Source organism: Vespa velutina, chromosome 7 (assembly GCF_912470025.1).
Source record: "Vespa velutina chromosome 7, iVesVel2.1, whole genome shotgun sequence".
Lineage (NCBI taxonomy): Eukaryota > Metazoa > Arthropoda > Insecta > Hymenoptera > Vespidae > Vespa > Vespa velutina.
The window spans coordinates 3,558,103-3,563,995 of NC_062194.1; positions in this window are offsets into that span (position 1 = coordinate 3,558,103).

Consider the following 5,893-nt stretch of genomic DNA (forward strand, 5'->3'; position numbering starts at 1 on the left):
AACGATGTCTTCGTAATGACGTATTCGCAGGAGAATGAGAACGACAATAATTACAACGAGTATCGTCTGCCGCCGATCTTCCCGTTTCGATACGAAAGACCGATGTGCTCCCGTTCTCTGAGTATAACAGATGTGACGTATGATTCTGGTAACAACAACAACAACAATAATAATAATGCAATTATTGCTACTGATTACGATGAAAATGATTACGACGATGTAGATGACGAAAGTCCTAGGAAAGGACTACTGAAGCAGATATTTTGCCTTCCATTAAATTAAGATCGTTATAGGGGTGCGTTTTTAAAATGAAACGAAAGGAAATGATAAATTAAAGGAAGAGATATATATTCAAGAACAATCGATTATATCTATCGTCATTTTTTTTTTTTTTATAGACAACACAAGAAAAAGATTTTTGAGGCCTACGACAATGTCGAACTTTTTTTCTTTTTTTTTTTTTTTTTTTTTTTTTAAGTTCTCTCGTCATTCTGTTAAAAGACGAGCATATTCGAATTCGTCATATTTATATATGTATATATATATATATATATATATATATATATTATATAGGAATTGTACCCTTACGTTAATTCTCTTAACATGGTGCTGTAATGAATTTATTCTATTAACGTTTAACGTTATTTTCAGCTATTTTTATGCTGGGAAATGAGGTTAAAGAAAAAAAAGAAAAAAAAAAAAAGAGAAAACGTACCTGACTGCTTCGACTAATCTCTCTTTCTCATAAAATATATTATTCCATTGTGCAGTCATTCCACTTATATCTATAGATAGATAGATAGGTAGATATATATATATATATATATATATATGTATATACATATATATATATATATATATATATATATATATATACACATACACATATATGTATAATGAGAATTAACTTGTTTTTGCTTATTGTTTAACTGAACGATAGCTTAATATGTTCAAACGAATCAGGCGAAATAAGTCGATTATATTTAAAGAAATATTACAAGTTAGAAATTAGATGCATTCAATGCCAACATACCAAACATAGGTATAATATTTCTACGATGGGAAAAGAGATGGGAGAGACTATCCGAAATCATTTAGAGGGAGTTTCTTTTTATTTTCTTTTTCTTCTGGTGGGGTTTTTTTTTTTTTTAATATATATATATATATAATTATTTTTTTTTTAATTTGACAGAGAGCTACATTGAGAAATATCGCTTAAATATAAATAGTCATGTAGACAAATGATAGATACATTGAAAGTGCGTAATTTGATTAAATACCTGCGTTAACAAAGAAATGTTATATATTAAGTCGTTGTAACTGTGAAACACGGTCGAAGGATTTTCTTTTATAAAATGTAAGCCAAGAGTAAAACATATATATTTTTATTTTATTTTATTTTATTTTATTTTATTTTATTTTATTTTATTCTTTTTTTTCTTCTTCTTTTAAATAGAGTTTATAGAGAATGATAGATAGTATATATATACATATATACAATGTAAATATAAAGTCAATTAAGCGTATTTTCTAGAAGCTACATTTTATTATACCGTCTGTATAATTACATTCACTTTATTAATAATAAAAATGATATTATTATTCGTATCTTTTCCTTTTTGTTTTGTTTTCTGTTTGTATCTATCGAAGAAAAATTATTATATCGTTTATTTTTTAAAACGCCATTTGCAGTTACAACGATTTTTTACATTGACTTACAGTAGTAGTGCTAAATTGAGAAAAGGAAAAAAAAATGAAAAAGAAAAGAAAAGACAAAAAAAAAAAGAAGAAGAAGAAGAAGAAGAAGAAGAAGAAGTAAGAAGTATTTAATGAAAAATGCCAATTCACACAAATTAAATAATTATATAGCTAAAGACTCTAGAAAGAATATTGAAAGAAGAAAGTTAACGGTTTATAAAGCAATTCGAATTAAAAAGAACGTAGAGAAAGTAATATGTTATTGGTCTCTGATTTACAATTGTTGTACATCCCTTAAAAATGAGATAAAGATTATATAGTTACTATCGGTAAAAGCAAAATTTAAAAAAAAAAAAAAAAAAAAAAAAGAAAAAAAAGAAAAAAATACAAATAACATAAAAGAGGAAAAAAAAAAAATAAAATAAACTAAAATACGAAAGTGTGAGATAAGATGCAGTATTTGGTTTTAATATAAATCTAGAGGAAATAACAAATAAAAAAAAAAAATATATATATATATATATATATGTATATATATATGTATATGTATAAAACCAAGTGCTGGAATTTATATATGCATTATCTTGTAATGATTTTTAATGAATGAAAACCCTTTTGGTTATATGATGAAAAGTCTGTTCCAAAAGACATTTATCAGACATTAATCCAGATATACATAATACGGCACATAACGACGATGATGTGACCGTCTTAATAAATATATTCTATAGCCTTAGAGTTATAACTCGATAGAGAGAAATTTTATATTGCCGTTATATGATAAAACGATTAACGAAAGGATATTAAGATTTTATCGGTATCTCAAGGAAGAGTGGAAGAGAGGAAGAAAGGAAGGAAGGAAGGCTTTAGTGTAATTATTAATATGATTCCTATGCGCCATTTTTTGAGTCTACGTACTTAAAATTTACTTTCCACGCGCGCATAAGACGGCATAAAGTAAATGTATATTTATCATATACAGACACGTATATATATATACATAATATAGTTAGATAAATTGCACGATTCAGGGTGGTAGCATGAGAGAGATTTAATCGTTGTTTAAATCACGTTAACGTTATATAATATATCGCTTATCGAATAATAACTTTTCCTATAGAATCGTCGAAAAAAATACCGAAAAACATCTACTTCTTTGCGATATTTTTTCTTCGATCGGCCGGCCACCCTGCATTAATTCGCATGTACATATATTTACGCATGTACATAGCTTTAAAGGAAACAACAATAACAAATAAATAAATAAATAAATAAATAAATAAAAACAAAGTACGTATTGAATCGTAAGTACTTGTGTAAATTTAGAAGGGAAACTACTAGGGCCATTTGAAAAATTCGCAGCTTTCTTTCTTTCTTCCTCTTTTTTTCCTTTTTTTTCTTTTTTTCTTTTTTTTTTTTTTTTGTGAAATGTATAAATTTCATTCATCAAGTGAAATACATCTTAAGGTGGAAGATATAAGAAAGGAAAAAAGATATTCCGCGAACTTTTTGAGTGGTCCACGTTAAAAAAAAAAAAAAGGAAAAAAAATGACAAAAATAATATCTCTGACATAATATATCGCGACTGTGGTTATTTGTAATATAGTAATATAAGTACTATATATATATATATACTACTACTACTACTACTATTACTATTACTACTATTACTACTAACTATTATTACTATTATTATTATTATTATTATTATTATTATTATTATTATTATTATTATTATTATTATTATTATTATTATTATTATTATTATTATTATTAATACTACTATTAATACTAAAGAATGATAAAAATATTGTGCTTTAATAAGTTGAAAATGTACATCAAACATCACATTGTTCCAATTACTTTATTCGTGACGGGCGTCGTCGTCGTCATCATCTTGTCGTCACAAGAAGATTGAGATTCATTTGGGAAAATAATTCTGGCTCGAATTGTATTTTTATAATAAGTATTTTAATAATTCTTTCTCCGAATTGTACTTTTTTTTTTAATTCATCGACGAGATAGGAGATAGAAGATGACAAGATCATTTGAAAATTTATCATCTTATTATCTTCGTAGGATAAATATTTCGTAGTAAGATTGATTAAGAAGATTATCATTCCGATATTAAAAAATGCGTTGTGCTTATCAATCGACGTGTATTGCTTTATGATCAACTTGTCGATAATTTTATTGAAGTCCGCGTGCTTCTTGCTTCCAGCAGCTCAGGCAGAAGAAAAAAAAAAAAACGAAACAAGAAAAAAAAACAAAAAAAAAAAAAAAAGGCAGACCGCTAAATAAAAGAACAGTTTTATTAGAGAAATGTATTATATAGTATTATCACATATTAAGAGAAGTTATTATGTAAATGCTAGCATATTGCAAAGACTATATTGTTTTTTATAGAGCTATGATATATATATATATATATATATATATATATATATTAATTATATATATATATATAATTATAAATATTATTATTATTATCTTTTTTTTATTATTATTATTATCATTCGATATGCGATATCGTCAGATAATAAGATCGTAAAATTCTTTGTACTTCATTGGAAACTCTCCTTTAAGTCTTTTTGGTTCCAGATGCGTCTAATCTTCTAATGTTAGAACGACGATAGATATATCACGACGTCCAATAATTATTTTTATTATTAATTATTATTAATATTTTTATTCTTATTATTTCCATTATTAATATTATTATTATTATTATTATTATTAATTATTATTATTATTATTATTATTATTATTATTATTATTATTATTATTATTATTATTATTATTATTATTAATATTATTATACTACAGTACCAGATATCAAAAGAGATAAAATAACTAAACGCTTATTATACTAGGATTTGTGTGATTTATTTACAAAAATCATATTAGCGCAACGAGGAAGGATGTACATTTTATCTGTCATGATAAAAACTGAAAAGTCGTAAGAGATTATTTTATGCTTTTCCAATTCCTTTTTGTGACGCGAAAGAAAACTAAAAATAATTAATACACACACATACACATACATATGCACGTGCTCGCGCGTAAACACATACATATTACAAATGGCCTGATTATTATTGTTTAACGTATATTTAAAAAATGTGCTAAAAGATTAGTACATACATGAATAGTATTTAAAAATACTATGATAGTATTTTTATAAAGTTGTGTTTTAAACAGAATTATTGAGTATTAAATATATCGTACATTCATACACCAATTATTATTATTATTATTATTATTATTATTATTATTATTATTATTATTATTATTATTATTATTATTATTATTATTATTGTTTTTATTATATTATTATTAGTAAAAAATATTACTATTACTATTATTGTCATATATTACTACATTATTATTTTTATTATTATGATGATGATTATTATTATTATTATTATTATTATTATTATTATTATTATTATTATTATTATTATTATTACATTACTTTGCAACCAGCAGAAGCGAATTGGTTCCTTAACGATAGTACGAATAAAAATAACTAATTCCTGCAAAAGACACAATTATTTATGTATAATCTATAAAGAATAAAAGGGGGAGGAAAAAAAGAGAAAAGAATAGTAAAATATTATTTAAAGGAATTGTAAAGAGAGACATAGAATGAAACATTCAAAATATCTTGCGCCCTATTTAAGGGGCCTGTATTTTAAGGAGATTAAACACCCGAAGAGAAAATAAAAAAGTATAACTTATAACATAGAAAGAGAAAGACAGAGAAAAAGAGAACTCTTTTCACTCTCTCTCTTTCCCCCTCTCTCTCTCTCTCTCTCTCTCTCTCTCTCATACATACTCTCGTTGATTTTAATCAGAGAGATAAACGAGTAAGAAACTTGAACAAAAATGAAAAAAAGTAAATAAATAAAAAAAAATATATGATTATATGCTCAAATGTTTAAGAATAAAAAGAAGAAGAAAACAAAAAAAAGAAAAAAAGAAAAAAAGAAAGAAGATAAAACAATACCTCGTATAGTTAGTTCTACGTAGGTGTAATAAACATAATAAAAAAAATGAGGAGGGCATACTATAGAATATGAATTCATTTTTCACTTTCGTGGATCACGACAAACGGATCAACGTTGGTACTTTATAATATTCTCGATACACACAATAAAAGCCCTTATCGAATATATTTGTTCAAATTTATTAA